Source organism: Hippocampus zosterae, chromosome 10 (assembly GCF_025434085.1).
Source record: "Hippocampus zosterae strain Florida chromosome 10, ASM2543408v3, whole genome shotgun sequence".
Taxonomy (NCBI): domain Eukaryota; kingdom Metazoa; phylum Chordata; class Actinopteri; order Syngnathiformes; family Syngnathidae; genus Hippocampus; species Hippocampus zosterae.
Window position 1 is genome coordinate 20,638,612 of NC_067460.1, and position 24,838 is coordinate 20,663,449.

Below are 24,838 nucleotides of genomic sequence, written 5' to 3' on the forward strand. Positions count from 1 at the left end.
CGCGGGGGGTGCTGGAGCCTATCCCAGCTGTCTTCGGGCAGTAGGCGGGGGACACCCTGAATTGGTTGCCAGCCAATCACAGGGCACACAGAGACGAACAACCATCCACGCTCACAATCACACCTAGGGACAATTTAGAGTGTTCAATCAGCCTGCCATGCATGTTTTTGGAATGTGGGAGGAAACCGGAGCACCCGGAGAAAACCCACGCAGGCCCGGGGAGAACATGCAAACTCCACACAGGGAGGCCGGAGCTGGAATCGAACCCGGTACCTCAGCACTGTGAAGCCGACGTGCTAACCACTGGACTACCGGGCCGCCTGCAATGGATCATTTTTGGTTAATATTCAATTTAATTCTTCTAACAATTGTTACATTGAAAAAGCTGCATTATCTGATTGGAAAGTAAATCATGGTCGGTAGATGCCTTTTCACCTTCCAGAATTGCCCGTCTTATATTTTTGCCTTTGACTTTCGTCTTGACTCCTTTGCATCCACCTCCATTGGCCTTCGCGAATGCCCTCTTCTCCTTTGCATCTCATTGCATAACCCGCTTGGCAAATGGCCTAAGTCAATTTCCTCCTGTGTGGATAACGCTGCTTTCTTATTTGCTTTATGCAAATGACTCCATCCAATACTTGGGGCAACTGTTAAAAAAAAAAACGAATAAAAATATTTTAGTTACAGTTGTGCTCAAGTCGGCATCTACCCAGCTGTGTGTTTTAGCTTTTAGGAGATGAACGTGCCTCTTGCATTCTGTGCAGCCCTCCTAATGTCGTTCTTCCTTCCAGAGTGTTTACAGAGCCTAATAAATCTGTTGGGTTGCTAATTCAGTCACAGTCCAAACCAAACTTAGCAGCAAAGATGTCTTCAAATAGGTTACAATAGGCGTTCGGTTGGAAAGGATCACTGCTCCCCGGAATTTATCATGCCAGCGATGTGCCGCCGCCTCCATTTTTCACAGAGATTGACAGTGAGGGCACTGAGCGGCAAGCAGGAGACGGGGGATGATGGGGGGTGGGGGGGGGGGGGGGGGGGGTTGTAAATCCAACACGCCCAAAGTCAGGCCAACCTTGAAAGGAGGCCACCGTGTTCGAAACGAGCTCGGGCGAGAACAAGATGCAAAGAAATGTGCGTGCACGTTAGACAGAAGGAGGCAAGTTGTGGGATCGAGAGAATAAGAAGGAGATGTGAAAGGTAGAGGGGAGGTGAGTGGGCGAAGCTCTTTGCTTGGTAAACAAGGGGCTGCGGCACATTGGCCACATGATATCTTTCTCACTTCCCCTCCCTCCATCTTGCTCTCGCCTTTGTAGACTCCATCTTTCTCCTCCTCGCACAAACATGTCTTGTTGTGCTTGCTGTTAGGGAGGCTGAAAATGGGTCAAGGCTCAAGCAGACGTGTGTCTGATCCCCGCAAAGAACAACATTGCAATCATGCCTAAATAAGCAAGCATGTACGCAGTGTAAGTTTATGGACAAACAAATTCGACATAAATCAAATTTTTGGAATTCTTGATGGTTAATGTATTAGAATAAATGTACGTACGGTATGGAGATGCTTTTTCACGATCGCATACCTGTATAACAATTTTAGCATCATCACCGTATTGGGAAATTGTTGTTATAATAAGGACTAGGCTTGTGGTAGCTAGGGCCAAAAGTTCAAATCCTACTGGAGTCCAAAATATTGGATATTGCGCCTGGTTGAGGTGCTGGTTTGCTTCCTGAATAGTGCTCGGATGCTCTTGAGCAATGCCAAAAATCTCTGGCATCTCTTCAAGAGCTGCATTGCTTTTGTGTGGTTGAAAACTGAGGTTCTGCAATCATGTGATTGTGCCTTGCACTGGTTTCACATAAAGATATATTTTCATGCAGTTTCATGCAGAGCCTTCAGTCACGCTGCTCCAAAGCTCTGGAACAACCTACCTCCGGACCTCCAAAACTGCACACCTCTTTCCACTTTCAAGTCCCGACTAAAAACACACCTGTTCAGAATTGCCTACAACACATAACTCTTCCATTTCCTATGTTTTTATGATTTTATGTCCTGTTTTTATATAACATCTCGTTTACAAATTTTTACATTGTATATTCTTATTGTTTGTACAGTGTCCTTGGGTGGCATGAAAGGCGCTTTTAAATAAAATGCATTATTATTATTATTATTATAGTTTAGCGTAGAAACATCCATTTTTTTCCATTCGTTTATTAATCTGCTGGTCCTCACGAGGGTCACGGGCGTGCTGGAGCCTATCCCAGCTGTCATCAGGCAGTAGGCGGAGGACACCCTGAACTGTTTGCCAGCCAATCGCAGGTCACACTATAGACAGACAAATATTTACGCTCACAATCACACCAAGGGACAATTTGGAGTGCCCAAACTGCCTGCCATGCATGGAATGTGATGAGGTTTGATTGAGATTTTCAAGTGTTCATGAATAGTACTGTAGCTTTGGGATGCAAGTATCGCAAATCCTGAGCTGACATTTGGTTTCATGGTCTGGCCCTGTGAGGTTTATGGTTTCGGCAAGAAAGAATTCTTTCTTTTGTCTTTCTGTTTGATGCTTTTGAAGTCTCCCTGTTTGCTGTGGTGAAGGTTTGAGGACGTGATACATATTTGATAAGAATCGACAGATAGAAGGGTTACTGAGACAGAGGTGGAAGCAAATCGATCTCATGATGGGGCTCCCAAAAGCATCTTAAAGCTAAGGTCATCTGTAGCTCTCTTTCTTCTTGCTCTCATTTAGACAAACTCGTTTTGAATTATACCCTCGCTTTCATATTTCTTCTGCAGAATAAAGTAATACAACGTTCAGATGACGTAATGGAGTGGTTTCGTAATGTTAGCTATTAAAGCTAGCTAATAGCGAGCTACTATACGCTCTGTTACTTGTTATCAAAGGGTTATGTTTTTTAATTGTTTTACTTTACATAACACCCGTTGAACTTATTTTTAGTAACGTCCCGGCACGATGGCTGTGGTTACCAGCTGATGCGCAGCGCGGATAGACAAATTCCACAAATGTTGAAGCAGGCACTCCTCCATCATTGTTTCCTAACAAACAGTAGCAATATGGCAGCCGTTCGGCTGTTTGGGCAACGGATAATTAGGGTGCTGATGGCTGCACGCTTTGGGACACTGAGCAGTCTTTAATGGGCAATTTGGCTTCCTGTGATGGGGGATGCCCTCTTTTTTTCTTTTTTTTTAAACTTGGACTGAAGGCAGATTTTTCAATGAAACTTGATTTGGGAAATTGTGAACTATTACATACTGTATGTTCGGTGTGGTATGAACAGGAAAGCCTGATTTTTTTTTTTTTTTACATAACATGTTCAGGTAGCATTGATTTTGCCATCTCATTGAATAAAAACACAGCTTCATATTTTATGTCTGAATTTGGATGCATTGTCTGTTAAAGGAACATTGTTCACCCTGCCCGAGTTTATGGATTACTGCAAGGAAACACTGGCGAAAATGGACTGGAGTGGTGCCAGAATTAGCCTGGCACTAGGCCAAAGCACAGATTAGTCATGAGCATGGTGTTGGCTAATTACAGGCGGAACAAGCAATTAATTTCTGTTTATAAACTCTCCTGGATGTGGGATTTGAATGGCTGCTGTTTGTATCGGCTCTGTAGTTGCTGCGTGCGTTGGTGACAGGTGGTAAGTTTTGGGCTCAAGACTTCCCATATGCTCCCTACTGGGGCTAAGTGGAGTCAAACTGGGTCCTTCGTCACATCCCGTATGCAAAAGTGTCTGATCCCATCTTAAAAGCGACTGATTAAAGTTTAAAAAGCCACTTAAAATTCAAATCACCCTGCGGACCCTAAGAGGGATTTTTCACAAGATTTTTTTTATTTCTCTTGGCGTCATCTTCCATCCAATCAAGGATTAAGACACGGACTTATTCTGCTCCCAGGGTGGTAAATCTCGAAAAATACAGTAAATCGCATTGAGCCTCTTTAAAACTTTCACACAAAGCCCTGGTGTCTGCGGCCTCATGCTGGGCATCTGCAACACTGATTAGACATGATCCCGCTTTGAGAGCACCTGCTGGACACCAATCACATTGAGAGGCCCTGTTCACCAATGAAATGGAGATGCGCTCTCTCTCTCTCTCTCTCTCTCTCTCTCTCTCTCTCTCTCGCTCTATTTTTTAAAAAAATCCTACTCACAGCTAATTGTGTTGAGTCTGAGATTTAAACTTGGTCTTTCTATGATGCTAGAATATTTTGGGAGCAGACCATGCATGTGTCCAGTCGTGGTTAAAAATGAATGAAAGGTGCAATGGAAATCTCAGGAAGTCAGTGGAGATTTGAGCAGTTGAAAATAATAATAATAATAATCATACAAATCAACTATCCAACCATGATGGAGCCTATCCCAGTTGTCTTCGGGCACTGAACCGGTTGCCAGTTAATCGCAGGGCACACACAGATGAACAACCATCCGTGCTCACAATCACACCTAGGGACAATTTAGAGTGTTCAATCAGCCTGCCACGCATGTTTTTGGAATGTGGGAGGAAGCCGGAGTACCCGGAGAAAACCCACTCAGGCACGGGGACAACATGCAAACTCCGCACACAAAGGCCGATTCCGGTGCATCTCTGCACTGTTAGGCCGACGTGCTAGCCAGTCGACCACCGTGGCGCCCACAAATCAACTAATAAAATAAAATACAAAGCCAGCAGGGTGGCTTAATGGTCAGCTCATCTGCCTCACAGTCCTCTTGTGTGCACAGGAGCTTTATGTATCCTCTACTGTTATTTCTCAGATTATCTAAGCGCCCGACAATCATCTGCCTGCCGCCACCTCTGAAATCATCAGCCGAGTTGGCCGCAAGGTGACCTTGTATTGTTTTTAGGTGATGTATGAGACGTTAGAAATCAGTCTTTTTTTCTTTAAGATTCATTTTCTCTCCTCATACACCTTCTTTGTCGTGAACCGTGACACAACCACACGCACACACACACACACACCATACACACACACACTCAAACACACTCCCACATGCTAGACTTGCAGCCCGTCATTGGCCTCACCTTGCCATGGACAGCAAGCATCCAAGATCTAACCACCCGAACTCCCTGCAGGCTGTTGCTTTAGCAGTTGTGAAAACAAGAAGCCAGTCAAATCTTGTCACAGTGCCACACACCGTAGATATAATTTCAAAGATGCCGAAACCAGGTCTGTGATCGGCTCTCAAACTATGCTTCCATAAAGGATGGAAGGATGCAGTTGTCGTTTGTGATCCCCACCAGCCCGGTTATTTGCGGTCACGTCGTCACGAGGTGACAGCCGAGAGCCGAGTGGCCTTTTTGACAGACGCACCCTGCAATCTTCACATCAGCGTAGGAGCGGAGGCAGCCAATCAGAGGCGAGCGCTCATTGCCGCACATGCTTATCACCTGCATGCAGCTGCGGTCATCCGTCGGAGGAGGTGAGGTATTGAGTGAGGAAGATGGGGGGGGGAGGAAAGAGGCAGCAAGAAGGAACGATGGCAAGGAAAGGGGGAAATTTGTCTTGTGGCATCGCACATCCACATTGGCATCCCTCCCTTGCATCATTTGAGAGGTTTAAATTTGAAGACATATTTTTCATGTGGCTATATAATCCTCCTTTGTCATTTGGGGAGAATGAATGGAGGGAATCATTGTTTGCCGAGACTGGAGCAGCCTCGGCCTTGCAATTTTAAAAATGCAATTCGGAGCGGAGACATGCTTTGTAGCCCTCGTGAAATGAGAGGGGAGCGAGCGAGAAGCCGAGATAAGCTCAGTCTGAATTGATTTTCCCGTTACTTTCTGCTGTGCTTGAGTTTCCATGGCAACGTGGTCAGGTTCCTTCTCCTTCCTAGGGCAAGTGTAATTGTTGTCTTTCTCACAGCCAAACTCTCAACGTGCCTTCCTTTTCCGTAAATTCCAGTTCATTTCTCGTGGCTGTGAAGATACTTTTTCAGTCTCTTAAAAAATAAAATAAAAATCGTAATTGATAGGCTGACCGCTGAGCACCAATTCAATACATATAGACGAATGTTTTTTTTTCTTGTTCCAGACCAACGTTAACTCATTCAGTACCACCCAATTCTAGACCAAGTCTGAAAAGACGTTTAAAAACGTCTTTGGGAGTGAACGAGTTTATATATATATATATATATATATATATATATATATATATATATATATATATATATATATATATAATTAATTTCAGACACACCTTCAGCAATATTTTTATGCCATTAACTACCTCGGCTTCTGTGTTCCCGTTGACTCTGACATGAAACTATATGCTGTGTACCAAATCTCATTTCTTCAAGCGCCTTATGAAGAGTCGGCTTGAAGAAAGCAGCACCTTCTCATGCTTCACTGTGTTGAACTGCTCTCGTCAGCATGGACCCACGAGATGCACCGTCGCCTAACTCGCTCCACATCTTCCTGTTAAAACAAGTGGAAAAAAGAAAATTGGGAGCTACATTTTCGCGGATGCCTGGCGGATACATAAGCGCTGCATCACTCGCAGTTTCCTCTGAAGTAGGGAGAAATCTATTTGCTTGTAGAAGCTGCTTGCATAATCCTTTAGTTACACTTGCCAGCTGTGAGCAAAGATAGGGCACTGCAGGATTCGCCATGAATATCATTGGGAGGACAAAGAAATGGAACTGATAAGTGTTTTGCATAATCCAGGATAACTCGGAATCTGATTGTTTTTTTAAAATCATGCTCAAATGAATGGCATTAATGAGAATGTGTTATTTTTGAAATGCTACCTGCAAAAAAATAACATATTTACACGCAAAAGTCTGAATTTTGTTGGATTTTGTTCAAGCCTTTTGCGGGAAAACATGTTTTGTTTTTTGTTTTTTGGTCAGTTTTCAGTCCGTGTTCGAGATTTATAGTGAATGGGCGGGAGTCTTGTTTTGTGAAAATGTACCATCGCTATTCTCATGTCCATCCTTCATGTATTGCTTTCTCATTCACACAGTGGCCTTTGTTCAAGAAAATATTCTTGAATATGTTGTTATCCACGTGAGAGAGAATTCCATACCATTCCATGACAAAAATCAGATCTCTTAAGAGCATCGAATGAAACTGAACACAATCAAATTATTATTTCCACCGCTTCTTTGTTAAGATGATCCACTCACTCGGGCAGTCTTGCTTTTCTTGATTTTCACGAAATGTCTGCCATGATGTGCCATGTTTTGGTTGAGCGTGTACAGCAAAGTCCCTCATACCCAAGCCACATTAACATTTGACTATGCGGAAGAAACAATAGAGATGTACATCATAAAAAATGGGGGCAGTCTTGACATACAAGATGACTGAAATATTGATGTGTTTGTGAGGTAGATGGCTGAAAAATCTGAGAAGGGTGAAAATGGGAGCTGTACGAGAGAGAGTGCGGCATAGAGAGGCAGACATTGCTTGTGTGGCTAGCCTCTGAGGTGCTTGGACGCATACTCAAATGGAGTGGCATGAGTGTTGCATCTGAGGCGTTGAGAAGGCTTTACAGAGGCCGATCCTATTTTTACAGGAGGGACATATCTTGTTGCTACGCTCGCCGAGAAGGTCTCTTGCAGGTTGAAGAGGGCGGTTGCCACCCATTCGGGGATCTTATAACACCTTCAGATTGGACAGAAGACAAAATATTGGTTGGAGAAAAGGGAGGTGTTTCTTCTGTGTGGCATAATTCAATTGATTATTCATGATTTGGTCCATTATACACTTAAAGGAACATGTTGACACCCGCCAAAATAGACTCTGGACTTATTCATTGCTTTTTGGCAGAGCTGTGAATGCAGTGTGACACATGTAGGTAGTCTGGAAAAGAGGAGCTACACAACGAGGGTTCTGTGTTTAGTACACTGTGGAACCTCTGAGGTCGGTAGGCTTGTAAGCGTCCACATTTTTTGTTTTTAAACGACAAAAATAGTCAAACTGTCCGGTTTTATTGTTTGTTATAAACTGTTCACCCGTTGCTTAAGTAACAGAAACATCGATCCGTTTTCTGATCCGCTTTAACCTCGCAAGGGTCGCGGAGCGTGCTGGAGCCCATCCCAGCCGTCTTCGGGCAGTAGGCGGGGCACACATTGAACCGGTCGCCAGCCAATCGCAGGGCACACAAAGACGAAAAGTACGCTCGAAGTGGACTCTAGCAAATCAGCTTCCGCTTCTGCCTTGTCAAGCAAAGGGGGCTCCGTTCATGCCAACATCCTCGGAGCAAACTGCCTGTTTCTACCTTTACTAAATTGCTGGCATCTGCGAAAATATCTATACTTGTATAGCCCACCACTGCGTACAGTTAGACCACTTTTCTTGCCAGGCTTGTGCCGGAAACGAATATACCGTAGAGCCCCCTCGAAGTAACTCAAACGTACAAGATTACAGCACCCGAACGAGTCAGTCAGATTGTCTTGAGGTCATGTTTTACATGTTGTCTCATCCAGATGTCGTCAATTACACGTCAGATTAAGACGACTGGTGTCGGATTAGCCAATCCTTAGCCAGAAACATTCTCGATTAGATTATAGTATATGGACATCTGGGTTGCTGCAATGGCTCTGCTGGAGCAAAATAGCGTTAATTCAGCGAAACGGTACACACACTTGTAATCAGCCACCGGACGGTAGGGGTGTGTGGATGGATGAGTCGGTCTGAGAGTCATTTTTACAATTTCCAAATCACGCGAGCAACTGACGTTACTACAAACCCTCAGTATAAAGTCCCATGTCCAGGGTAAAATGGGGGTTGTGTACGTCTTCATATTGTACCAATATTGTGTGCAAGTTTGTCTCTGCGGGTGATCAGTCCGCGAGTACAGACAACTGTCCCTGCTAATAATAATGGTTATTTCCTCTCTCTTTGCTTAACGTTTGTGCACAGCCTTCCTGGCAATTTAGTGTTCCATTAACCTGCCATGAATGTTTTTGGAATGTGAGAGGGAAGCGGAATACCCGGAGAAAACCCACGCAACCCACGGGGAGAAAATGCAAACTCCTCACAGGAAGGCCGTAGCAGAAATCGAACTCTGCATCTCAGGACTGTGAGGCAGACGTACTAACCAGTCGCCCACCGTGCCACCGACAGTAGCATTTAAGAACTGAGAAAATTATGCCCATGGGAGAAGGAAGGTGTCAATTTATGGGAGGCATTTATTTGTGTTAAGTGGATGAGGCAGCCAATGTATGTTAGAGTGACGGATACTATTTGAGGAAACGCAGCAATGGTAGATGTGATTGGTGATACACACAGGCTGGATATCAGCCCGCACATTAACTTGCTGCTGCTGTTGTGAAATGTTTGAGCGCGTCAGCAGATTTTGCATGGAGGATGATTTAAACCAAACAAATACGTGACGCGCCTCTTGTGATGAGTGATGAGGATCCTGATATTTGACATCATTGAAGGTGACAGCGTGATTTGCTGTGGGTCGATGCGGGAGGGGCCCCCCATCTTTGTGCCGATTTCAGGCATGAGTATTGATGGCTTCGCTGACTCCTCAACTGTTTGTCATGGTCGACCACCCCAAATAATTTACATAGCATCCCCAAACCCAACTGGACTGTTGCTGCATGCGGCATGCCAAATTGCATACACGCATGCGTGATTCTAGTTGCGTTTGTCACATTGTTTCCTGAGGTGTGTGCATGTGTGCCATGGCTGATTCAAGTTAACCCCTTTGAGGTATCTGGTGCACCCTGCCCCCTGTATGTCCCATCCCCCCCCCCCCCCCTCTACCCTTCAATCACTCCATTCCTTTTCTCCTTCCTCCTGGCGTGCTGACAGAACAGGAGAATGCTCCCTCAAGGTCTCACATTCACCCCCGTTCCCCCCACCCCCCACACACCCACCCACCGCCACACTCCCACCACTCCCTCATAGTCTCACATTCGATCCCCACCCCACCCGCTCCTACTCCTGAGGGTGGCGTTTCCACGGAAACGGTGTCAGAGTTGACTGGGTGGCTGCAGATAGATGGCTGCCCTTTATCGGACTGAACCACCGTGTTTCTGAAAGCAACCAGACTGGGCCTATGCAAACATACACACCCCTCTCTTCTCACTCTGAATCGTCCTTTCCATTCAACCCAGGCAGAGAGTGAGCCTGTTTATATGCATTTTTTTTCTTCTCATTTATGTATCTGAGCCTATTATTGCCTATGCACTGAAACATCAGTGCCGACTGATCAGCACTTTGTATGATTGAACTGGACCGAACTGGATTGGGGAGCTTCACCGTGGAAAATCTCGATTCCCCATGTGTCCTTGACAGAGAAACAAAATGGAGACAGAGCTTTTCTTTGCATTGTCTCCCGCCCCTTTGAAGGCATCGCGCTCCAGTCGGACTGAATTTGATCCATCATTTACAACGACTGTATTACACCGCCCAGATATACGACTTCAGTAACTGCCGATTGAATAATTGAAATGCAAACAGTTGCGATGTGGAATCGAGGCCACACATGAATCACAAGGCAAAGCGGATGCTCTGTTATCAAAGTGAAGCTTTGTGATTCTTGGCTCCCGTAATAGTAATGATCCATCCATCCAACCGTCCATCCAATCATGACATAAAAACAAATAAATACTGTCAATGCGCTCTAAAATTGTTAAAGTCACTGGGGCATATTTTCTATTTCTAATACATGTAGAGTCATTTCATTTCACATAAACTAACCAGTTAGTTTTCGGACACTCTTTCTCATGCTCCTGAATGAGAAACCATGTCTAAGTATCGTGGTAGTAATATGGTAGTAATATGGTAGGGGAGCTTAAAAAATGTATTGTTTTCCAGAAAGCCACACATAACCAAATAACCCTTTCCAGGTTCTTGACAGAAAAAAAGTCAGGAAACAAATAATAACACTATTAATGAAATAAATAATAACTAACTAAACCCTCTCTGAGTTCTTCACAGAAAAAACAGGAAATAAATAATAACTAAATAACTCTCTCTGGGTTCTTAATAGAAAAAAGAAGCCATGGAACATTAACTTTCTGTTGTGCCATGCACAATCTTAACAGATAAAAGTTCAGCTCAGTTGTTCAGAGCAGAATCTCTCTGACACATACTAGCAGTCTCTTAAAGTTCTTGTGTTCCTTCCTTAACATCCTTTTGTGGTTCCAGTAGGCTTGTAGACACCGCTGTTTGAAGTTAGGGGGGTTTTGGGGCGTTTTTAACACAGTGGCGGGTCATTTTGACCCGAGGACAAGAGGAGGGTTAGAGGGCCGGGCCAAATGCGCTGACGGGCCGTATCCGGCCCGCGGGCCGTAGTTTGGGGACCCCTGCTCTACTGCATACTCTACATCGCAAGGTCCTTTTCAATACACTTGGAAAAAAAATAAAAAAAACCTAATTATTAAGGCAGCTACAGTTTGATCATTTTTTAAAACATCATAGCAGCGGGCCTGTATGTCATCCCCCCCCCCTCCCCCCGCACACACACACACACACACACACATTTGCAGAATTATATACAGTAAGTGATTACCTCTGGCTGATCCAGACTAAGTTTAGTAGCATGCAATAATCCATTGAAACAGCATATGGGCTAGCCAGGGGAGCAGGATCAGACATCCAGAGTAAAATTAAGATACGGCAAGGGTCTGCAGTTTTCCAGGGGGTGGGTTGAGATGAATCAGTTGATGCTGCTTTTCTGCGTGTGTTCCAATGATGTGGCAAGACATCAAAAGGTTGATTTTCGTGTGAGTGACACGTATACAGGTCAAAGTCTTGTCCAAGAAGAAGGTGGTGTTTGCAAAAAGACGCTCTTTGCTGCGAAGTGGTCATCATAATAGCATCAGTTGTTTGATAATGAGGGCATGCGCATCGTCAAAGCCGTTTCCCTCATTTGGATAACACCCTCGCTTCAGAAAGTCAATTTTGTCATCATTTCATCTTTTCTTTGGCACCAAGGTATTTTTTTTTCCTGCTTGATTTACATCAATGAACCTCGGTAAGCAAGGCATTGTAATGCCTAATTGGACGGTAATGAGCTGTCGCATTATGCAGAGTGCTGGGGTTCAAGCTTATTAGTTGCTTGGTTGCCCATAACATTTTCCTGTCTTCCTTCTGTTACTTGAGTGCTGCATGTTGTCAATGAAATCTCTCTCCTCTCTCCACCCCCCCCCCCCCCCCCCGGCTGCTTCATCCCTATTCTTCTCAGCCATACCCTCTCTCACACCCGCACACTCTCGCTCCAGGCTAAAAATAGTCCGCTATTATCCGGGAGGCCGAGGCCATGTGGAGAGTGAGGCAGCGATCGGCACGGCGGCCATTGCACATCAAGAGTCGCAATTGCTGTCACGCTGCTAATAGTTAAAAGCTTCTCTCCGGAAAGGAGGATTCTGTTCTGGCATCGTCGAAAAGGAAAAGTTCTTACAACCAAACACTACACTTGTACACACACTCAGAAGATGTGATCATTTGCAATCATTCAGAAATGGATAGGCCTGTATCTTTAAATGCGAGTACTCCTTCGATTTTCCCAAGGACACGGGATGCCGTGTTCCACTCGTTTCAAGTTAAATGGGCTCGTGTCGTCGATCCTCTACGGACAAGTCTGCAAAGGTAAATATATTTCTCTGTGGTGCCCGTGTTCAAGTAGCACCACGCCGCCGCCTCACGACCTTCAGGCCTCCTTGTGATATCACATTTTCACGTGGCAGTCAAAGGCGTGCCGCTCCCTGCAACAAATGACTCTCAGCGGATAAAAGGGAACCTTTTCCGTGTCTGATTTGCGATGCTCAGTGTGGATGTGATTTAAGGGCCGTCACGTTGCCGCTCTTCTCTTTTCTTCTCGGAATTATGCACTTTGTTTCGGTCCCCCCCCCCTTGCATGTGCACATTGTCAAAGGAATCCCTCTCACATTAGACAAAAGCAAACAGCTAGCAGACGCTTGCTGTTTGATCGTCTTGCCTGCAGGTGTTTTCCGGGAAAATTACGACTTGCAGATGCTGCCAGAGGGGTAAACGCGCTGCGTTTGTACCAGAACCTTTCCCTTCAAACCAGTTGAACTGATGCCATTTGGAATATTCACATTCCCTCTGACGGTGTCATTTGGGATGATTCTTTTCACAAGTTGTCACATTCTGAAACAGGCAATAGAGGAACATCTGGAAGCGTGAGGCTGGCTGTCATTATCCCGCATGAACGCGTGTGCCATCATTATCTTGTTGACTGACTGACTGACTGACAGCGGTGTCTGATTAACATATTGACTGTAATTGACTGTCCGGCTGACCCTCGAAATGACTGACTTAAGTGTAGACTGACTGAGGCTGCTCGCTAGCACAGCCACAATGTCTGCGCCCTGACTTAATCATTAACGACGGACCCATTGAATCTTCTGAATCTCTACTCCCAAACCGATTGACTCATCACAGCTCAAAGGAAGCGCGCCACTGATATCAGCGTGACCGGTCAAATGACGACCGCATTTCCATTTTTTTTCCCATTAACTTTTGATATCAAAGGAAATGGTCAAATATTAAAATTGCATGAGGCTAAATTGGAAATGTTACACCCCGCCTGCTCCCTGACATTCCCGCGCACCAAGAGAGGTGGACTAATTTCTCTTGCCCCTTCTTTTGATAACTGCTCCAACTCAAATATTGTATTCATAGCAATACTGATTATGTTGCGGTTGGCAAAAATATATATTTGTAATAATTTTATCGCATTATAAAGATGCAGTCCCCCCCGACTAGATTGTCCGGGCGTCTATAGAAGGAAATTCTGTACAAGGTTTCCTAACCATGTTTGAGACCAACCACACTGAAAAAAAAAATGCTGTGTTGAATTTAGCCAATTTTATTTTGTTAGGTGGCTGCACACAATACAATTATCTCTACTCAGATGCATTTTTTTAAGTTGAACTGTTGTCTACTTGAACACTGCAACTGGATCCAGATGATTTTCTTCCGTGCAATAAAATTGGCTAAATTCAACACACATTTTTTTTCAGTGCATCCATGATTTAGTTTTTTTCATTCTATTTTAGTTTGGGGTTAATTTTCAAGTGTCAACTATTTTTCATCATCTGTAACATTAAATTGACCCGGCAAGGACACTGTGTGCAATGTATTCATGTAACCGTATCATTTTGATCCCGTGAGTAGATCTCTGTTGGTTTGATTACCTCATTTGACTACATGGGAGCTTTGATATATATGAGTAGGATGCAGCACACATGTACTCAATCGCGCACAACAACCACACCAATAATCCTGTTAGAATAAAAACTCAAGAGTATCCGTACAATCTCTTTGTCAAAGTATTTTAACACAATTCTTTATTTCATCAGAGCTTTGATGCTCGCGTGATTTCTACTGTTGATTTACACAGTAGTCACGGTCAATTCAATTGTGATAGTCCATTTCCATTTTCGTGGTATTTAGAAATGCAAAGCACTGAAACTGGGGGGTTGTGGCGGTTTGCATGACATGTCTCAGTGGAGACATTTGGTGGCAGTAGAGCGTGGAGGCTGAAGTGGAAATGTCCACCGTTACCACTGCATCGCATGGTCATGTTTTGTTATAAGGCATGATCATTGGGTCATGATCATTTGTTTTTCAATTTTAATTCAACCTTCAATCTTGCAAACGGGTACATATTGTGTCTTCTAAAAGGCAGGTCGTGTTTCAATTCATGGTGACTTCCCTGTTGTTGAAGGCTCCCCATTGTGTTTGGGCCTATGGAGCCAAGTGGTTACGTTCGTGTATGGATGTAACCATGCATGTGCACGTGCGGTGACTCATTAACCACATCGCTGAAATCTGTCAGCGACAGCTGCTCCATAATCAGATTAGTGTCTCAATTTGGGCGTGTTGTGTTTTTGTGTGTGTTAATGTCTGATTTGTCTGGTCATTTCCACTTGGAAAAGCTCCGCTGATCTGCTCCGCGAGCATATCTGGCTATGTCAGCGGATGTAACCGGACAGCAGCCTCTCTGGTTGAGTACAATCCATTCTTGCCATGTAAATTGTAAAAATTCATTCTCAGGGTCAGACTGTTGTCGTCATTAAAACGTCACGGGGCAAATTCAACACTCCTAACTGTCAGCCAAGAGTAAAAATGCTTTTTTGAACAAAAAAAATATATATTTGTGTGTGTGTGTGTGAGATGACACTACCCTTTCTCTTGGTTGTCTGGCTCAGTGGTTGAGTGGTTGTTTCCCAACCCAGAGGTTGTGGGTTCAACGCCTCATCCTTGTGACCATGTCAAAGTGTCCTTGAGCAACATACTGAACCTCCAATTGCTGCGTCATCAGTAGGTCAGTGTGAAGCTCTTTGAATTCCTTAATTGGTTGAAAAGGCGCTATACAAGTGAAAGACAATTTACTAGTTAATACTGCTGTACTAATAATAAATAATAGATCATTTTCTCTTCTCGTGTTCTTGTTGTGTGTGCTTCTGCTTCCAAAAGTCAAAAGAAAAAGCGAAAATAAACCCAGAGTTAAACCTTGAAATGTCCACTTCATACTCGTGCACTGTACGTTGGTGCATTTGCGTGACTTTAGAGAAGCATTCTTAGTTGTTTTTGTTTTTGGGGTGGAGAGGGGTACATGTATGCATTTTTTTCCCATTTTTATTTGATAATCATAGAGACATTCAATGTTACTAATTTCACCATATGAATTGTCAGTCTGAGTGTATTCATATGGCTCTGGTCTGTCATCATGACTGTACACATACACACTCTTTGAAGCCAAAACGGATGAATTTAAGAGCAAATGTAGCATGTCAATGTGTTGCACGGTCTGCTTTTACACATTCTGCTTCATTTCATACAGAGCATGTGCATCTGTTCATTTCTGATGCATCTGTCATTTTTCATATTCCCCCCCTCCCATTAGGTGCAAATTAATGCACAGAAGGACTGTGCATGCTTTGTAGCTTTGCCTTCAGACCCTTTGATCACAACGTGACTACTTCTTTGGACTAATATGAGACTTTATTAATGGTATTTTTTTTCCCCTGGGTGGATGGACTTTATTGTATTTTATCTTGAATCCATTTGATATTTTTTTTTCCTATCTTGAATAGGTAAAGAAATTAACATTTCTCAGTATTGGTTGATATGAAATCAGTCACTGTTTTGCTGTGAAAACATAAGGCTGATATGAAAATGACGCTAGAATGTATTGAGGACTAATACCTGCTTTCTGCCAGCTGTCATGTTTGACCTGCAGTCACACACCCCACTGGTTGAAACGGAAATTGAACCCGTGACCTGAACCAAATGATATTTCTAGGCCAGCTGGGTGCTCTTGTGCATGTCCGTGTGCGTGTGTGTGTGTGTGTTTTTTTTTTATGCCTCCGGTGTGGCCAGTGTGGCCACCACAAGGGTATTGTGTCACCTCCCAGCTGCTCTTGATCAAAGTCTTCCAGAACGATTTCTTCCTTTTGGCATTGCAAAAGGTCATCCGCACCACACGAGGCAGCGTCCCCTTGCCACTTCACTGTTTGCTCGATGTCTTTTTAGAATGTCTTCTGGTGGTAGACTGTATTTCTTTTTTTTTTTTTTTAATGTATTATTTTTTTTTAAATGCAGTTGTAACACCACTCGTTTGAAGACTGCGTTACGTGTCAAAGCTTCAAAAAAATTTTCTTCACTGGTTGACAATGCTCTCATATACTGTCGTTGGCACTTGCTTCTTCTTTACAGTAAGTCGACGATCTAAAGGGACGAATGGCAGTATTCCAGTTGGCTCTACGAACATGTCAATCACTTGGGTCTAATCTTAGCTCCCCTCCGACAGCAAGCACATTGTGTGCGTCTAGTTCCCGTGAAATAGATAAGACCTTTAATGGATCACCAACTCAATCACCGTACATTCCCCTCGTCTGTTTTCCATTTGATTTCATCTCTGGTCTGTCCAGTTATGTTTGTTCTTTACTTTTGATATCCTTTGCTTGCATTCCCCGCTTTCCGCTAACACCCATGAGCCAGAATGCTTCAGTGTTTTCGATCAAATCAAGCCACATTCATCACCAAGCGACCAACAATACTTTACGACTGAAAAATCCGCAATAGAGCACCTTCAAGGTCCGCCATGTTTTTATGACACATGACACAACATGCACAGGTACATATACTCTAGCTCCCGACCATTCCGTCAATCATTCGCTATTATCCAGCTCATCTTCGCCTTACAGTCCTGCCTTAATGAGACCACTGGAGGACAGAGGCGAGAGTAGCAAGGGAAGCGAAGAAGAAATGCCAACTCTGAGAAAAAGAGAGTTACGTCACATGGGAGATAAGATGAATGGAGGCGGCCATTGTCTTGTCTCTCGTCGATTGACCAACAAAAACAAAAGCAAGTGCCCCACGTGCACCTTTGCATGCATCGTTTTTTGAGGTGGGAGTGTCAGTCATAAAATTTGACTACAATTCACGTCCATGTGCTACTCTTTGAGTTGAGCTTGTTCGAAAAAATTTGCATCTTGACAGTCAGGTCATTATCGAAACTTCCACCAGTTACCGAAGTTGCACATCAATTTCCAGTTTTCGCTTTCAAAACATTTTACCATATGGTAACACACCACAGTAACATACACATCTGGCTAAGTGATTTTAACATCTGTTCTTTTATGTAGTGGAAACGTCTCTCCGTCTGTCGCACCGCCATAAAAAGGCCTTAAACGAAGTGAACGAGGCCTCTGGGCTTAGCACAGATTGCCAATTATAAACCTCAACATTTCAGAAGACCTTTAGCCATGCAGGTTGTTCACGTGGGAGCAGCGCATCTGCCAAATGTGAATAGGCCAGGCTCGTTGACTGCAATATGAGGCCGTGTAACAGGTGATGTGAGGCTCTCAAGTCTACATCATGTACGTGTACTTTGACACGGACGCGTTGTGGTTTGACTCCGTTCAGTGCCGACCATTTATCTTGGGTATTTGCAGATGTCAATACCAAAAAACACGACACTAGGTTTGAGATTCTTTCTACAAACACCAACCTGTTGGGCCTCTTCTACGTGTGAGCTATTTATACGAGCTTTATTATAAAAGAAATTCGGAATGTCATGACCAAACAATTTTACAAAAGTTTTCATTTGACACGAGAACAACTTCATGGTCGTGCTTGACTTTGGAAGCGTTGCTGTTTTTTTGAGTTCTGGAACAGACCCACATGAATGAATTAATATTCTCTTGGCAAAGTGGTGATTTTGTTCTTTGGATCATTCTCGGTGGTAAATTCATTTACATACAACCCATACAGCCACTGTGCTACACGACCAAAGGAAAAACACCCACTATCTGTATCATGAATGATGAACAACCCCGAAATGGCTCCACCAGTCTTTCCCCCTGCGATTCTGTTCACCGCTCAACCGATAAACTTCCCTTGTCAATATTTGCCATCGTCTGTCTCTGTCGTTTCATCAGCTGCCTTTGACGCGCTTGTGTTTCTCACCGTCCACTTAGTTAGTCACATCGCTCTGCTTAATTCAATCAAGTGGAAGGAAGTTGCAATCTCAAGTAGATCAAATTAAGATCCATGAACATCCTGGAGGGTGTCACTCGTGCTCACTGTGGCAACAGTGTTCCTGCCTGCCTTAGTTTTGCTGTGGAGTCATTTGAAGCTTGTCATCATCTGTAAAATGAAATACGAAGCTGAAACTCATCTCTGTCGGACTGGTTAAGTGGGTGACTGTCTAAGTTACCAGTCAAAAGAGACGAATCATTAACATACACCGTCAGGCAAGTGCTCTTATGAGGCTATTACGCAAGGGAATCGTGTGGAGAAAGTAAGCGCTTCAAGCTATTCAAAAGAGTTAGCAGTGGCATTCAGTCGGTGCGGCATTTATATGCACTCAACACACGTATTGTCAAACACAAACCAAGCGTTTTGGGACTTGAAAGAGTGCCTGTACGGTAAATAAGATTTTATTTTGATGACGGTTTGTTTGGGTCCACTGGTTAGCACGCACGCCTCACGGTGCAGCAGTTCAGGGTTTTCGGTTCCGGCTCTGGCCTTCATATGTGGAGTTTGCATGTACTCCCCGTGCAAACGTGGCTTTTCTCCGGGTACTCCGGTTACGTCCCACATTGCAAAAACATGCATGGCAGGTTAAGGGAACACACCAAATTGTCCTTAGGTGTGATTGTGCAAATGGTTGTTTGTCTGTGTGTGCCCTGTGATTGGCCGCGAACCGGTTCAGGGTGTTCCCTGCCCACTGCCCGAAGACGGCTGGGATGGGCTCCAGCATACCCGTGACCCTCGTGAGCATAAGCAGATTAGAAAACGGATGGATGGACAGTCTGATCCTGAATATCAAATTTCCGTTATCACCTCCAGAAAAATGCTGACAAATTTGAGGCCAACCTGCATCCCAAAATGGATTTTGTTCGACCTTTACGGGTTACACTTTATAGCATATGAGCATGCATTACAAAGGCAATCTTGAATTAGTACCTTCAACTAAAGGAACATTTAACATTAAAATATTCTTCAGAAAATCTCAACCTGGCCGTGGAAGGTTTCGTTTCATGTTTGTCGACTAACAACGCAGCTCCAATTAGGAGGTTGAGATCAAAGTTACTGCATGATGACCAGCTCTCCATCACTGGAAATAACAAGAGAGTCACTGGAGTATTCTTCTTGCCGTGCTTTCTTCTGCACACCTCCCTTGCATTTCCATCCGTCCGTCTTCTCTCCGCACTTGTTTGAAAGAAATGCATAAAACATGCGAGGACACAAGCACACAAAGCTTTGGTCGAAAGTCAGGAGAGGATCAAAGTGAATTTGGAAAGGGCGATATAGCTTGGTAGAAGAGGCTTCCTCGCCACAAGCGACACGGTAGCCAGCCTTTTTTTTTGTATTCGCCGGCCATAGCATCGCATTGTCACAGATGTGCATTCATCTGCTTTTAGGCTTTGTGACAAATCTCACCGTCACAATGTCTTCACTCCCTTTTCCTTTGTCCGTGTCTACAAATAATTGGAGAAAAAAAAAAGGGGCAACCTTGATTTATAAGAACCTAAATGCAAAATCAGGAGGTATTATGGCGCATCTGTTCAGTAATTATGCGCCCCAATTTATCTTGCTTACATGAGCCGACTGTGTGCCACATAAATGCCATGTAATCGTTCGCATAACATGTTCTTTTTTAATCTGCCCTACTTTACATTCGCAAGATTTTCCTGTTTGTTCTTATTTGTGAAGTCTACTTCAACCCAATTTCCTCACGCGGTTTGGCCATTGTTCACTGTTGACTCGAATGATCCTCCGTTATTAAATAATACATGATGAGGCCAGCTGTAGAAAAAAAAAAACAGGGTGCGGTCGTCATTTTGTAAAGCACACATATAGTAGGAAGGGAGTTTTACAATCATACAAGTCTACCCAATGATGAAAACAGAAATCCCAATCTCAATAGTAATCATTCAAAACCAAAACACACATGAATGTCAACATGACATCAATTTGGCAATTATACAAACACAAATACAAATCTCATCACATTTAATTTCATATAAATCTGACCACAGCAGCACAGTACTTATCATGTCAAGTTAAGGGTTTGAAATTTCAAGCTTTTGCCCAATGCTCAACTCCCTTGTTCACATTTCTCAACATGAACAGCAGGCACTTAAAAAGGACACTTCTTCCTTACTCGTGGAGGGATTAATTTGTCCTTCAACATCTCCCGTAGGCACCGGATTTTTAGTCATTGAAAAAAAAGGATAAGGCCTCAAGACACAAGGTCAACCGTCGAGGTCTCACTGACATCACTGTCAAAAACAAGTATCCTCTTCCCCTCCCAGATTCTGCTTTCGCTCTCCTATAATCAGCCACAATATTTTCCAAACTTGATCTCCAAAGTGCATATCATTTGGTCAGAATACGGGAAGAGGATGAGTGGAAAACCGTGTTCAAAGCACCTTCAGCTCACTTCAAATATTTGGTCATGTCATTTGGTCTCACAAACGCACCAACAGTTTTTCAGAATTTAATTCACAATGGTTTTTGGTTTTGTTGACCTCAATGACATTTAAATTTTTTTTCTAAAGACATCCCTGAACACAAACAACACATCGATAAGATGCTTCAATGTCTTCTCGAAAAACGTCTCTACATTAAAGCCGACAAATGCGGGAAAAGGATTTTTGAGGTCCACAAAGAGATCCAGATCCCGGCGGGTTGTCCCGCCTAAAGATTCGTTGTCACTAACAACTGAGGTGCGGAAGTCTTTCAGTGGGGACAGGCGTCCAAGATTGCCTATCGCCCAGGAATAAATCGCACCTCCACATTGATCTTATAAAGATTTTGGTGGCCAGATATGAAGAGAGATTTCTTTCCCTGTGCATGTGGCAAGTCGTCTCATCGACCCCCAGTCGACTTACTTCGACCAGTACGTGTTCCTACTCGCCCATGGTCCCACATTTCCCTCGATTTCATCACCAGTCTTCCTGCGTCTCGGGGCTAGACTGTCATACAGTGGTGGATAGATTTTCGAAGATGGCCCACTTCGTGCCTCTGCCTTCAGCACTTGAAACTGCTCAGCTCCTAATCACTCAAGTGTGTCACCTTCGTGGAATCTCGGTGGACCGTGTGTCTGACCGGGGTGCGCCATTTGTTAAATAAATCAGTGCTGCTTGGGTTCTTTGTTGTTCTTCTTTTTAAATTATGGGAATGGAAAAAAACAAGGTTTTTCTGTGTGATTTCAGTATGAAGTGTGTGTAGTAGTACGTGTTTGGCTGACACATTAATGGCTTCCATTAATGATCAAAAAGAGGTAATTTGTGTCATGAGTCTGACATCAATGACGGGCTGCGTCTGGCTGCTCCCCACTCCGTGTAATCATATGAGGCAGAAGGAGCAAAAGGGAGGACTTTGATGGAAGCGCAGAGAGGGGGAGGAGGAGAATGTTGTGCTTCTTCCTACAGCTGGTGATGTGCAGCTGTCTAAGAGGGCGGAGTTTGTCCTAAAGTCTCTCCTATGAGGGTGAGGCCGGGGAGAAAAGAAAAGAGAAGGAAGTGTGTGTGTGTGTGTGGTGGGAGGAGGGTGGGAGAGGAGTAGTGGTAATAACAAATGAAATGGGAACACAGGAGGGAAGAAACAATGCCTGTAAAGAACAAAAAAAGAACTCTATACTGAGATGGATGGAATACCGAGAGAGGTTGCATGGGATGAACGCAGGCAGGAGAAAGATCAAAACACGCTTGTGTTGCTGTTGACATGCACTCCACATCGCATATTTTGCCGTCCAGAGAAACTCCCGTGTCCTCGCTCTCCATTGATTTCAAGGCTCGGAATAAGCACTTTGGCACCACAGTTTACGAGGCAAAAATTCTCCGCCTCATCAAAACCCCGTTGTATAGCAAAACTGAGAATCAAACTGCTGAGAGGGTCCCAAAAAGCTTTGCTGGGGGTTACTCATACGGGCGTGTTGTTTTACTAGACTTTACAATTCACTTACTGTAATTTTTAAAGTGCATGCATGACTGCATTATATTCCATATATCCTTATTTGTATTATAAGTCTTAACATTGTTCATGATTGCAAAAAGGATGCAGTCGAGCTGGATGCTCGAGTGGCTGAGGCGGACGGCTAATCATCACAATCTCTCGTGTTCCCCTCAGACCGGCCTAATATAGTTTGTGGTAGGTAATGATGCTGAGATGCGAGCTCCCATTCTCCCGTAATTGATTTCGTGGCTATCACCGCGCGCTAACGAGCTAAATGAGGAGGACAACTGGTGGGGAGAGACAGTTAGAGAGGAAGAGAAGGCAGGCTCAGCCAAGCAAATTGATGCGCGTGGCTCGAAAAATGGAGAGGAAAAGCCTCCGAAACAAAAGACGGCGGGGTTGTCGATCCGTCATGGCGGCGGTGTGCTGTAAGGAGATCAAAGCGGGTGGTGGAAAAGGGTTGAAAAGCGCCAGAGCTGCTTCGCTTTAATTTTGTGGGTGTTGCAGAGAGAACAAGCAAGCGGGCGAAAGCAGCGGTGAGCACGGCAGACGGGGCACCGGTGCCAGCCGTCTCTTCCATCTCTGACATCGGGGGCTGTTGTGAATTCAGAGTGAAAATGCTAAAATCGTTCAAAGGCCTGTTGGAGCAGCAGTCGGTCTGGCTCGGCCCACTTGCTTGTCTTTTGAGGGATGAAACGCACCGGGTTCTGAGCCTTTGCTTTCATTCCACGGCAGTTTGAAGCCAAGGCTTCGGGCGCCGACTCACGATCCCGGTCAGTGTATAGTTCCTGTATATTCTCTTGACAGGTTCACTTTTCAAGGGAGATTGTGCAAACTCCACACAGGGTGAGACTGCGAAACAAGCCCATGTGTCATTCTGCTGCACTGTCATGAATGCATATTAATATTTGACAGATTGAATTCAAAGTCGCATTCTCTCTTGTCGAGAACATGCCACACCTGAAATAGATGCGGTTACCGTAGTAAGCTTAAATTCCTCAGCATTTTTATTTGTGTTATTGAATAGTCTTTGGTGATGGAAAGAAAGTATTCATTAATGCTTTTAACTCATTCACTCCCAAAGACGTTTTTAAACGTCTTTTCAGACTTGGTCCAAAATTGGCTGGTAATGAATGAGTTATTATTTTTGAAATTCCTAACATTTGAAGGTATATGCTTGGATGAAGATTATGAGGGCCAGACTGTAAAAAAAATGTAAGAAGGAAAAACAAAATGTTATGTAAATGTTAATATTCACACAAGACACTGGCTGCTGCCATATATTTCTGCCATCTATCTGAAACCTTATATGTTACAGTTTGGTACATTTTAAAAAAAAATCTACATTATTGGTCAGGTCACACATGTGGCTGTTATTTTTCCAAGTTGTACGGGGAAAAAAAAGTTGAGTGAACTCAAATTTTCAAGGCAAGGAACTTTGATAAAATATTTGGCAATTCAACAAAATATTAAAAGTTTTGCTCACGTGAAAATTGCAGTTCCCACATTTTCAACCAAGAAAATAAGGGTACCGTATATAGAACTCATTGTCCATGTATTGTCCCCAACCTAAATATAAAAGTAAAAACAACTGAGAAAATTGTTTTGGACCAGCTAACTTGCTTGCTTTGTTGTGCGAACTAATATGGATGCCACAAATGTAAATAATTTATACTTCAAAGTTGTTCCAACTTAAATGACTGTTTTATCCCCCAAAACTACAAGTTGTCTTATTTTATTTTATTTTTTTACAGTTAGGGGGCAATATAAGTCAGACATGCGCATACAATGTGCTGGATGATCACCTCTGCATGCAAGTGAATGTGTGGGGCCTACGTTTAGTCCAGGGAATGGCTATTCGGGGTGTCTGCATTTATGCAGGGCTGAGAGATAAGGTGTTTGCTGCTTGCTGCAAGAAAAGCAAGGAGGGTGTGTGTGTGTGTGTGTGTGTTTTGTGTAAGTGTAGCGGAGATGTGGCAACATCAGTGGTTTAATGGTTTGAATCTAACTTGGCCCAATTAAAAGGCATGCCCGCATGCGCCGGTGTGGGCTCCCATTCATTTCAGGGGAAATCGAGGTTGAAATGAGCCATTGTCAGGCCACATGACTGCCGTGCATACTGAGAAGTCGGCCTGCAGCAGCTCTGCTAAACACTGTGGCTAGAGCACAGAGGAGAGTATTTGTCCGAGGCAGGAGGCCGCGGACAAGGAGCGGCAGTGTTCACGTTGAGCCGGAGAGGAAGGAGAGAGGAAAGGATGGACCGAGGCAGGGATGCAGACAGATGCAGGCAGAGGATAAGAGGAAGAAGATGGCAGTGAATGACAAGTGGCCTGAGATGAAGGTGCAGGGAGTAAGTTTTGAAGCACTTTGAGGAAAGATAAAGGGGGGTTAGGACAAACAAACAAAAGCATGATC

At 44.0% G+C, this 24,838-nt stretch overlaps 2 protein-coding genes across 10 annotated transcripts in view; one reads left to right on the forward strand and one right to left on the reverse strand.

The window, feature by feature from the left end:
* sh3bgr (SH3 domain binding glutamate-rich protein) overlaps window positions 1-24,838 on the reverse strand; it is a 192,267-nt gene that overhangs the window by 68,432 nt on the left and 98,997 nt on the right. The gene's annotated exons all lie outside the window — the stretch shown is intronic.
* dscamb (Down syndrome cell adhesion molecule b) overlaps window positions 1-24,838 on the forward strand; it is an 82,203-nt gene that overhangs the window by 20,128 nt on the left and 37,237 nt on the right. The window contains exon 1 of one of the 6 annotated variants that reach the window (XM_052078343.1): window positions 24,300-24,773. The exons of the other annotated variants lie outside the window; for them this stretch is intronic. The gene's annotated coding sequence lies outside the window, so the exon portion shown is untranslated. Of the gene's footprint in view, window positions 1-24,299; window positions 24,774-24,838 lie in introns of those variants that run through there. 6 annotated transcript variants of the gene reach the window in all.